This window comes from Nicotiana sylvestris, chromosome 6 (genome assembly GCF_000393655.2).
Source record: "Nicotiana sylvestris chromosome 6, ASM39365v2, whole genome shotgun sequence".
Taxonomy (NCBI): domain Eukaryota; kingdom Viridiplantae; phylum Streptophyta; class Magnoliopsida; order Solanales; family Solanaceae; genus Nicotiana; species Nicotiana sylvestris.
This window is the reverse complement of record NC_091062.1, coordinates 186,804,066-186,816,133: the sequence shown is the minus strand read 5'-3', so window position 1 is coordinate 186,816,133 and position 12,068 is coordinate 186,804,066.

Here is a 12,068-nt window from a genome sequence, read left to right as displayed (position 1 = left end):
AGGTAATGATTTACAGGTCGACGACGCAGAGCGTTAGGATTCTCATACCAACTATTTGGTGATCCCCAGTTCTTTCGGGGTATTATCATTACTTTACAGCCTTTCAGTATTTACAGATAGTCAATTTTTTCAGTACTTCAATAGAGGCTTCATAGACTAGAGTAACAGTTAGACAGAGTCTCAGACTTTTCATATTAAGCTATGTTGGCTACAAATATGTTTCAGAATTGTCTTAGTATTTCCGCACTTTGATTTATATCATCCAGACTTTCAGTATATCAGCATATGTTAGTTTATCTTCCACATTTAGTATGTTATGATATCACATGTTGATTCAACCAGCCAGTTGGTTCACTCAGTCACATGTAGTCAGGCACCGAGTGCCGTGTTACGTCCAGGCCCAGGTTCGGGGCGTGACACACCAGCAACAATGTGAAAGAGCAACAACCAGAGTTCGAGCTTGGAGGTGAGTCCATCAATGTCTGTACGAGATTTCTGGTCCGGGTCTGTGAGCTCGAAGCAACGCTACTCTAGTCGCTCATATTTCGGAGTCGTTCGTTGTAGCGCCGTTGAGATCTCTTTTATAAATATTGAAGAAAGCAATTTTCAGGTTCATCTCATTTCTCCTTTAATATTGATTTCGCTTGCTTCCGTCTTAGTGCTCATGATTTCAGCGTTAATGGTTTGATCAAATTTGTCCATTACTGTTTAGATCTATCGTTTGAGTTTGAATAGTGACAAAGGTGTCTAGTGTAGGTCTGCACTTATGATTACAAGCATTCTATTCTTTGTAAAATCAGGGGAAATAAAGTATTTTGTCTTTAATTTGTTTCATATAGTTGTTGGGTTCCTTTACTTGGTTAGCAAAGTGTTTATTCATGCTATTATGTCGTTTTATCTCAAAGTAGCTAATATTGATTTTAAGTTTGAATAATAATGTCATATATGAATCAATTGGGTTCAATTGCAAATGAGTCATGAAACAATTTTGAGTTAGGGATTTGGGTCGAAGAGTTTAACATGGCCTAAGAAGAATCGAGAGCTATTTTTTATGACTAATTTACTATACCCTTTCCACATGAATTTATTATCCGTTAATTCACATCACTTATCCTCCAATAGTTTTAAATAGTTTAAGAATAAATAATCCATGAACCCCGTAGTTTGCTTTAGTCACGTAATTAAATTATTATAACTACGGATACAGTTCCCATGACGTGGTTGTGATACCTAATTTTAAAATAGATTTAAATAGGAGCATCCTTAGTTTGCTTTAGTAAAATACATTTCTTTTTATAAAATTGAGGTGTGCCATCCAATCACCTAGTCTATGGCCCTCACATTGATATCTCAACTAGTGTAGAAAATGCCTTGAACTTTCGCAGTTTGCTTTAGGCGCATTAATTAAATAAATTATCATAGCTACGGGTACGGTTCCCGTGATGTAGTTGTGACACTTAAATTCTAAAATCCAGGGGTACATTTATGTGACCCGACCACAATTTAATATTGTTAATTAAAATAAACATGTTGTGGATCGTGGGTACAGTTCCTGTGACATGATTCACTATGTGTAATCAATAGTTAGTTGTATAATAATTGGATTATTAAAGGCGGTTTAAAAGGAATAAAATGCACATAGGTTTTAAAATGTTTTAAAATCAGATAAATAGGCCAATATTAATAATTGAGCGACCGTGCTAAAACCACAGAACCTGGGAATACCTAACACCTTCTCCTAGGTTAACAGAATTTCTTACCCTGATTTCTGTGTTCGCAGACCGTAAATAGAGTAACTTCCACGATTTGGGATTTTAAACTGGTGACTTGAGACACCATAAATTATCTCAAGTGGCGACTCTGAATTTTAAATAAAATAATCCCGTTTCGATTGTCACTTAAATTGGAAAAAACTCCCTTATACCCTTCCGGGGGTAGTAAAAAGGAGGTGTCACTTAAATTGGAAATGCACACCCGAGCTGTCACACCTCCTTTTTACCACATCCGGAAGGGGTATAAGGGAGTTTTTTCCAATTAAAGTGACAATCGATACGAGGTTTATTTATTTATTCAGAGTCACCACTTGGGATAATTTATGGTGTCCCAAGTCACCGGTTTCAAATCCCGAATCGAGGAAAGATTGACTCTGTTCTATAGTCCGCGAACACAGAAATCCGGGTAAGGAATTCTGTTAACCCGGGAGAAGGTGTTAGGCATTCCCGGGTTCCGTGGTTTTAAACCTATTGTACATTTATAACTTTAAAACTGCTTTTAATATTTTTATGAAAATTCAAGGTTATTTAAAACACATCGTAAGCCACGCTACATGAAATGCACCCGCGGTTCACTACACACTTTATTTAACCTTGTTGGAAATTAGAGTCGGATCATATGAAATGTACACCCGGATTTGTAACAAGTTTATTTCATTATTATTATTCAAAATTATGGCAGGGTCACATGAAATGCACACCCGAGCCCCTTTAATCTAATTTAACGTAGGTCAGTTGATGAATAGTAACCAATTTCTATACTGTAACAAAATCATGTTTAGCTATAAACCAATTCGAGTAAACATACGAGCAGATAACTAAGTGAGCAAATTTGGAACTATGAGGAACAACTACACAAACAATGGAATCATACCACCAAACAAATAATTAATATCAAGCTTGAATAAAACAAATAGAGGATGAAAGAGTTGAACCTCAATATAGCCGGAAAATTGATTATTTCACTAGTTTGAACTCGAAATGTAACGAACCGCGGACGGAACTCGAATCGGCACCGAAAGCTCAAAACCAAAATGACCAAAAAAATAGCCCATTTACTGAAAAATGAAAACAAATGAGGAAGAACACGACTAGCCTCAGACTAGTTCCAAGCAACCAGCTTCACGATCAAACGGTCCACTCAAGAGGAGGAGTACCGATCTCAAACAACAAAGCATTAGGCTTATCAACTAGACCTAGGATTTAGTCCACAAGCAGCTAAGTCCACATCGACGAGAATACCAATTCCAAATTATGGGAATCCAACTCCACCCTTTAACTAATACATTTGCATGATCTGTTTTGAGCTCATCATACGTCATTTTGTAGAAAAATGAAGCTTAGCTTTTTAATCCATGAAAAACGGCTGAAGCTCTGTCTTGTTTTCAAAATCTTAGGCGTTAGGTCTCGTTCTTATGGGAACGTGTCTGCTGCACTAGGGTGGTCTATTGTTTTAATGAAGATTGAAGAAGATGGCTGGCTATTGGTCTCTAGATCAGAAGAAAACAGCGGACTTCTTTTGTATTGTTGCTGATGGATGCGTTCAGAGGTGTATTAAGAAGAAGAAGTAACGTTTGGGGGGGGGATCTCCTAATGTTCAGCAGATGTTCCAACTTTTAGGTCCTAGGGTCTTCTAGGTTTTCTTACATGAGGAAGACGATGGGTGTTATGGGGGGGGGTCTGTTCATTTGTTGAAGAACGACGCTCCTTCTTCCGTGTCTATCTCTAGGTCTTTTCATTTTTTTTTGTAATTTTTTGGCTGATTCCGTCTAGGGTCCCTATAGGCGTTAGTTCTTAAGATCAACCCCTGATAGCGCTGAAAGCTTTTCCGCGCGTGGCCGAATTTTAGAAAAGAATAGAAAAATCATTTCAAAGTGTTTATATTTTTTAGTCGTGTCAAAACTGGCCGAACTACGTGGGTTTGATTCTCACCGGATGTGGGATACGCATGCAACCCTCATTGTGTCCAGCCCCATTTTTTGAAAATTTTGGAAAAAATATATGAGGCGTCGTCATTCTGTCGTAAATAAAATGGGTCATGCCGTTCTTGTCTAAATAACCGAATGTCCCGACGGAACACCGGAGGGCTATTTTTGCAAGAATAGCCGCTGACTGTGTTTTGCCAAATTTTGGCCACTTAGCAAGTACAACCCTAAAAACTTCCGTTTCAAAGTGTTGAAGGGACGTATTCGCAAAGGTAGCCCCGATTTCTTAATTTTTTCAAAAATAACCCCTTTTGTCAGTTTTTCAAATGGGATTAACCTTGTGTGTAAGCCAATCACCCTAACCTAAATGTGCAGAATGAGTATGAGTCAAAACTTGCCAATGAAGGTCATGACCAAGATTCTTTTGGAACTGTACATGTGTTGGGAAGATCTGGGAAAATCAGGACGTATGGTTAGCCAGTACTTGGGGGTTCTCACCGGGTTATTGAAGATCATGCCTAGAGGAGACATAGTAAAAACATTGAATACATTTTGGGATCCAGCACACAACCTGTTTTATTTCTCGGACTTTGAACTCACACCCGCTTTAGAAGAGATAGTCGGATATGTTGGGAGTACCGAAGCTTTGAGACATAAATATCTGGTTGCCCCGAGAGCCGTCACCTCTCACAAGTTTCTTGATTTGCTAAAAAAAGCAGGGGGGTCAAATATGCAGATTTGGCGGTTGGGTTTTCTACTCCACAGTTCATATATCAGCGGTACAGACACATAGGGGGATTCGGAAACTCGGAGAGCAAAATTTGCAGTAGAGGGAATCGACTAAAATGGGAAGAGCATAGATTCTTCGCCTTCATGGTATTATTTTTGGGTCTTTTAGTGTTTCCTAGGAAGGACGGAAATATCGATGTACGTGTAGCCGGGGTCGTCAACACTTTGCTTACCCAGGCCAAAAGCACCCTCACACCCATGATAGTGTTCGAAATATTCCGAGCTCTCACAGCCTACAAAGCCGAAGTAGACTTTTTCGAAGGGTGTAACTTGTTGCTAAAAATGTGGATGACCGAGCATCTATGTCATCATCCCCGGTACATAAACCATGGATCAATGGTAGAAAGCTGCATAGAGAAGTTTTATACAAGGGTTGATGGGTTCAACATGCCAGAAGGGGTCACAAAATGGATACCTTGCCTCCGTTCCATCACTGCCAATCAAATAGAATGGAAGTTGGGTTGGCTTCCTGCTGATGAAATCATATATATGCCTACTACCGGTCCTCACTTCCTCTTGATGGGTCTTAGAAGCATACAGCCTTATGCCCCATACTGAGTTTTGAGACAGCTGGGGAGGTGTCAAATAGTTTCAAAGGATGAAGACCTTAATACTCAGGTAGTCGAGATCGGTTCTAATGGTCAGTTTCATGAAGCGACAGTTCGCTAGATCTGGAGTGAGTGTCAGTACTTGATAGCAAGCACCCAAGTGCGTGATCTATCCAATGGTGAAGTCTCGCCCGGTCACCTCACATGGTACAAAAGAAGTGTTGAGTTTGTAAGACTAGCCAAAAGACCCCATCTTCACGAATTTGTCGAGGCGTCACATGAACAATGGGATTGGTTGGCCAAAGAAAATGAGTATAGGGCCACCATAAGCAAGTTGGAAAAGCAAGTTAGAGATCTTCAATTTGAGAATGGTTTGCAAGCCGCTGCGGATGAGGGTGAAAAGAAAAAGCTAGCCAAAGAAAATGACGCCCTATAAGCCCAAATTTAGGAAATGAAAATAGCAGCCGAAAACCCCGCTAGAACTGCAAAAAATGAAAAGCTTATAAGTAACCTTAGGCAGAAAGTGGGTGAATATGGTTTTGATCTGAACAAGGCTGAAGGCGAACTAGTAAGAGCTCGAACAATATTTGGCTAAAAATACGGAGGAACGAGCATGCTTGGTCAAACAATTAAAAGAGAAATATGACAATGGAGTCGTGGGGTTGAAGGAAAAGATCATCGTCCTTGAGAATGAAATGACTAAGCATGCAAGGTTTTGTAAAGCAGAAAGAGAACACTGTTATGCACTGGTGTAGCAGTTAGAAAAAGACCTGCAACAGCTTCAAGAACAAAATCATACAGCTGAACAAGTTTTAGGGGCCAGGTCTCAGCAAGTGGACGGTTGCTACAAGAAAAGGGTATCATCAGGGAGAGGGTTAGAGCAATTGTTGACTACATCGTCATGAAGTTCCATGAATGTGAAGACATGACTAGAACCACATTCTTTGTTGTGGTAATGACCTTTCTTCGCCAAGTAATGAGTGACCTGGAGCGTCTTCAAGAGGATCTTGCGCATAGGCCCGTGGCAAGACTGACTGATGTCCCACGGGCCCCTGGAGCAGTTGAGGCATTGCTGTATTCATGATTCTCATTCGAGTCTGTATTTTCATTTTCTTTGTTGGAGTCTGTTAGTCTGTTTTCCAGTCTGTATTTTCATCTTTCTGTTGGAGTCTGTTAGTCCCCCTTTTCGAGTCTGTTGGTTTTTATGATTAAATTTTGTAGGATGAGTCATTGTAATCAATACATTTTTATTTTATGAAAATTTAAAAACCCCAAAATGTTTTTTATTTATTTTACACTTATACCCAGAACTATGCTTGGTCTGATTCATGCGGTGTCATAATACGTAGGCAATCCCTATAGGATTCGATCATAACCGTAAAATGAAATGAAAAAAAAGAAGACAGAAAAAAGGAGAGAAAACAAGAGAATTGTGGGAGGGAAATAATGGCAAAACAAGAGAGTGAAAATGAGTGAACAAAGACAAGAGTCAAGCAAAGAAAAGCGGGAATAAAAAGAGAGGTTGCAAAACGAAATTAGTGAACGCCGAGATGACACATGCAACCATTCAAATACATAGTAGAAATGGTTAACTGCTTAGGTGCATTGCATCCCCAATGTGCGGTTGCATATCTGTTAAGCCCTAATCGCTAACAAGTTTGTTGTTGTCATCAAGTTTAGGTAGGTGGTTAGTTTGTTTGGCATTCTAGCAACTCACCCATACAACACCAGGTCCAAAGACAAGTTGATCATGGATAACCAAGAACTGGATGCAAGTGTTATTGATCCGTCAAGAGAGGGGGAGGAATCTAATGTTAATCTAAAAGAGGAGTTGTATAAGCTAAAACACAAGATGGCAGAGATGTACCAGGCATGGGTAAAAGGGCATCCGCCACCATCCTACCCCGCCAACCCTGCTTTCGTCCCACCGCTCGCTCAATCCCAAGAACCGCCCACTATTGATTCATCTCCAGGTTTTCCCATTTACCACCACTACCAAGGCACCACTTCCCAAACCCCACAAGCACTACCACCCCAACCAGTCCCATACCCTCCTCCACCAGCCACCCCTATTTTTGTGGCGCCCCCACCTGCTACACTCCATCGATCCTCTAGTGAGCCTTTATTCCAGACCCAGAATAACCAATACTATCCCCCGGAGCCTACTTTCAAGGCCCCAGAGCATTACTCCTACACTCCTCGTTTCGGCCTCGCAGTGGAGACTGAGAAACCACCCAAAAATCCAGAATAGGAGGAGATGTTCAGGAAGGTTAGAAGCCTGTAACAGTCATTCAGAAACATGCAGGGATTGGGAGGCCAGGTGAGCATGGCCTACAAAGATTTGTGTCTATTTCCTGATGTTCAGTTGCCGGTAGGATTTAAGATGCCGAAGTTTGATTTGTATGACGGGCACGGGGACCGGGTGGCCCACTTGAGGGGATTCTGTAGTAAAATGAGAGGAGCCGGTGGGAAAAATGAGCTATTGATGGCATACTTTTGCCAATGTCTAAGTGGCTCAGCATTGGAGTGGTACACTCGTCAGGATCACAGCAGATGATATACCTGGGATGATTTGGCCCAAGCATTCGCCCGTCATTTCCAGTACAATATTGAGATTGTTCCAAATCGTTTGTCTTTGACTAAGATTGAGAAGAAGCCTAGTGAGAGTTTCAAAGAATATGGTTTTCGCTGGAAAGAATAAGTGGCAAGAGTTAACCCCCCGATGGAGGAGAGAAAAATGGTGGAGTACTTTCTGCAGGCTTTGGAGCCCACTTACTTTGGCCATCTGTTATCGGCCATAGGCAAATCATTCAACGAGGTAGTGAAGATGGGTTGCATGGTGGAAGAAGGACTTAAATCAAGCAAAATCATGAGTTATTCGGCTACCAAGGGAACTACCCAAGCCATCTAGAATGGGACTGGGGGAGTGATTGGAAAGAAGAAGAAGGAAGATGTGGAAACAATTGAATCAAGATCATGGTTTGGACCCAGGGGCCCGTCACACCATTATACCCAGCCTCGACCCCCTCACAGAACCTACACTCAAACCCCATATAATCCACCCCAACATTATTTCCTATCACCAGACCCTCATATTTCTATCCACTACGCCCAGACGTATACTCAATCTCCTGCCTACGCGCAATGGCATGCCCCAACCCAACAAAACACTTACTCAGCTTCACAAAATGCCTACCCACCCCTACAAGCCTACCGAAACCTCGCCGGCCCAGGTTTCCGACCCAATCCAACATTCAAAAATGAGAGGTTGCAGCGGAAGAAAACCTTCACCCCATTAGGGGAATCTTATACCAGTTTATTCCATAGATTAAGGCAGTTGGATATGCTGAGGGCAATTGAGTTGAAATTGCCAAACCCTCCTCCAAAGAATCTTGATTACTCTATGAGCTGTGAATATTGTTCTGGTACTTCGGGGCATGATACGAAGAAGTGTTGGCACTTGAAAAATGCCATCCAGGAGCTCATTAACACAAACTGGATTGAAGTCCAAACTCCAGAGGCACCCAATATCAACCAGAACCCATTACCAACCCATCAAGAAACGAACATGATGAGATAGTACATAAAGGGGGGAACCCAAAAAGCCTTCACAATCTGTTATGATGATTCGGTCCAGCGAGGTCAAGCCAGTCAAAAAACCAACGGTTAAAGGATCAGTGAACAAGTTGAGCATGGCGAACAGTGAACCATCTGTGGTAGTCAAGAAAGGATCCCCAAGTGATGTTGCGACGAAGCTAGAAAAGTCAAAAGTAGTTGTGCCAGGAGTGGCAAATAAGCCTGTCATAATTATAGAGGGTGCTTGTACGGATCCTGTCATCATCAAGCCTGTAACCCAGCTGCCGGTAATTAACAGCAAGGCTATTCCATGGAACTATGAACGGGTGATAGTGACCTTTAAGGGAAAGGAAGTGAAAGAAGAAGTCAATGAGGCCCAGGGATTAACTCGTTTGGGGAGATGCTTTGCCCCGGGGGAGTTAAGGAAAGCTAAAACATCCAGAGATAATCTAGTCCTAGTAAAGAATGCAATGACTGAAGAAGAGACGAAGGAGTTTCTGAGAAAGATGAAGGTACAAGATTATTCCATCGTGGAGTAGCTGAGAAAGACGCTCGCTCAGATTTCCTTGTTATCATTGCTAATCCATTCAAACGAGCATCGTCGGGCCTTGATGAAAATTCTGAACGAGGCTCATGTTCCTGACAAAATTTTAGTAAACCATCTGGAAATGATCGCCAACAAAATATTTGAGGTGAACAAGGTCACCTTCTTTGATGATGAGTTGCCTATGGAAGGTACTGAACACAACAAAGCTATCTACCTTACGGTGAAATGTGAAGATTCTGTGGTTACCAAGGTGTTGGTTGACAATGGTTCCAGTGCAAATATATGCCCTCTCTCTACTCTGAACAAGTTGAAAGTTGATGATGAGAGGATTCACAAGAATAGCATATGCGTTCGAGGTTTTGACGGTGGAGGGAAAGACTCGGTTAGGGACATAGTGCTTGAATTAACAATAGGACCAGTGGAGTTCACCATGGAGTTCCAGGTGCTGGACGTAGCCGTGTCTTACAATTTACTGTTGGGTCAACCTTGGATTCATGCCGCCAAGGCAGTCCCATCCACTCTGCACCAGATGGTCAAGGTCGAATGGGATAGATAGGAGATCGTCGTGCATGTCGAGGATAATTTGTGTGCTCACAGTGATGCCTCTGTCTAGTTCATTGAGGTTGAAGATGACAAAAGGCCTTGGGTCTATCAGGTTTTTGAAACAGTGCCGGTCGAGAAAGTTCCAAAAGGGAAATGTGTTCCAATTCCCAAGATAACCTCCGCGTCAGTCATGGTGACCTTTCAAATGCCTCTAGGTGCATGTCTGCAGGGTATCATATAGCCAGTGTCCCTCACTGAGAATTTGGGTACGTTCAGTCTTGGATTCAAACCTACAACGGCAGATGTAAAAAGGGCTAAAAGGGGGAAACAGAAGGCGTGGGCACTTCTAAAGCCTGTTCCACGTCTCTCCGGGTCTTTTGTCAAGCCCGATGCTAGGAAATGCCTAGTGGTGACAGTTCTAAGTTATGTGCTTGACATTGAAGAAGAGTTAATTGAAAGGTTCCAGAGGTTGTTTGATGATGTGAACATGGTGGAATTTGGATAAGGTTCTAGCAAAGCAAACATGCAGTTCGTCGGGCAGAATGTAAAGCTTAACAATTGGAAGGCTACTCCTCTCCCTACCCAAAAGGAGTCTTGGTAGTTTGTTTTGTTTTCATTTCTATCTGGGTCATTCCAGGGTTGTGACCCAGATTTTTATTTTTTCGCTTGTTGATGTACAAACCCTTTTATCCTTTATTTTAATGAAATGCAATTTCTCTTTCCATCACTCCTGATAGTTTTATTTTTGTTTCTTTTCTTCTTTGTACAGTTCTTTTTATGCTGATCTCAATGGCATGACATGCATGAGGAATCTTCGGCCTAGTTTTAAAAGTCAATCTAATTCTAAAATAATAATCTAAGAAATAGAGTGTGATGATGAATCAGAATATGACGAGGATAAGACCTTTGAAGAGATTAGTAAGGAACTAAGTCATTTTGAAGAAAAACCCAAGCCTAACCTGAACGATACGGAAGCAATCAATCTAGGGGACCCAGATGATGTCAGAGAAACTAAGATAAGTGTCCATCTTGAACCGAAAATCAGGGAAGAGATAATTAAAGCATTGTTTGAGTATAAGAATATTTTTGCATGGTCGTATGATGATATGCCCGATTTGAGTACCGATTTGGTAGTCCACAAACTGCTGATTGATCCAGCATTCCCTCCCGTCAAGCAGAAGTTGAGAAAATTCAAAACTAATATGAGTGTGAAGATTAAAGAAGAGGTCACAAAGCAGTTTGATGCAAAGGTCATTCAGGTCACGCGGTATCCCACGTGGTTAGCCAATGTTGTGCTTATGCCAAAGAAGGATAGTAAGACTAGAGTGTGCGTTGATTATCGTGATCTCAACAAGGCAAGTCCAAAGGACAACTTCCCACTGCCAAATATCCACATTTTTATTGATAATTGTGCCAAACATGAGATTGGGTCTTTTGTGGATTACTATGCGGGCTATCATCAGATTTTAATGGATGAGGAAGATGAGGAAAAGACGACATTCATCACGCCATGGGGAACATAGTGCTACAGGGTCATGCCTTTTGGTTTGAAAAACGCTGGGGCAACTTACATGAGGGCAATGATAACCATATTCCATGAGATGATATAGAAAGAGATTGAGGTTTACATGGATGATGTGATCATAAAGTCCAGGAAGCAGTCTGACCACATCAAAGATTTGAGAAAGCTCTTCCAAAGGCTCTGCAGGTACAATCTTAAGCTCAACCCTACAAAGTGCGCATTTGGTGTTCATTGGGGAAATTGTTGGGATTCATAGTCAGTCGGCGGGGCATTGAATTGGATCCGTCAAAGATCAAAGCTATCCAAGAATTGCCACCTCTAAGGAACAAGACTGAGGTGATGAGCTTGCTCGGGCGATTGAACTACATCAGTAGGTTTATTGCTCAACTCATGACAACTTGTGAGCCTATCTTTAAGTTGCTGAAAAAGGATACTGCGGTCTAATGGACTGATGAATGTCAAGAGGCATTTGATAATATAAAGGGGTAGTTGTCAAACCCACATGTGTTGGTCCTACCGTAACCAAGGAGACTTTTGATTCTTTATGTAACTGTCCTGGATAATTCATTTGGATGCGTATTGGGTTAGCATGACATCACCGGAAGGAAAGAGCAAGACATCTACTATCTCAGCAAGAAATTCACATCTTATGAGGTTAAGTATACTCCCCTTGAGAGGACGTGTTGTGCCCTGACTTGGGTCGTACAAAAGTTGAAGCATTACTTGTCGTCTTACATCACTTATGTCATTTCTCGCCTGGATCCTCTGAATATATCTTTCAGAAGCCTATGCCCACGGGAATACTTACAAAGTGGCAGATTTTGCTCACAGAGTTTGACATTATCT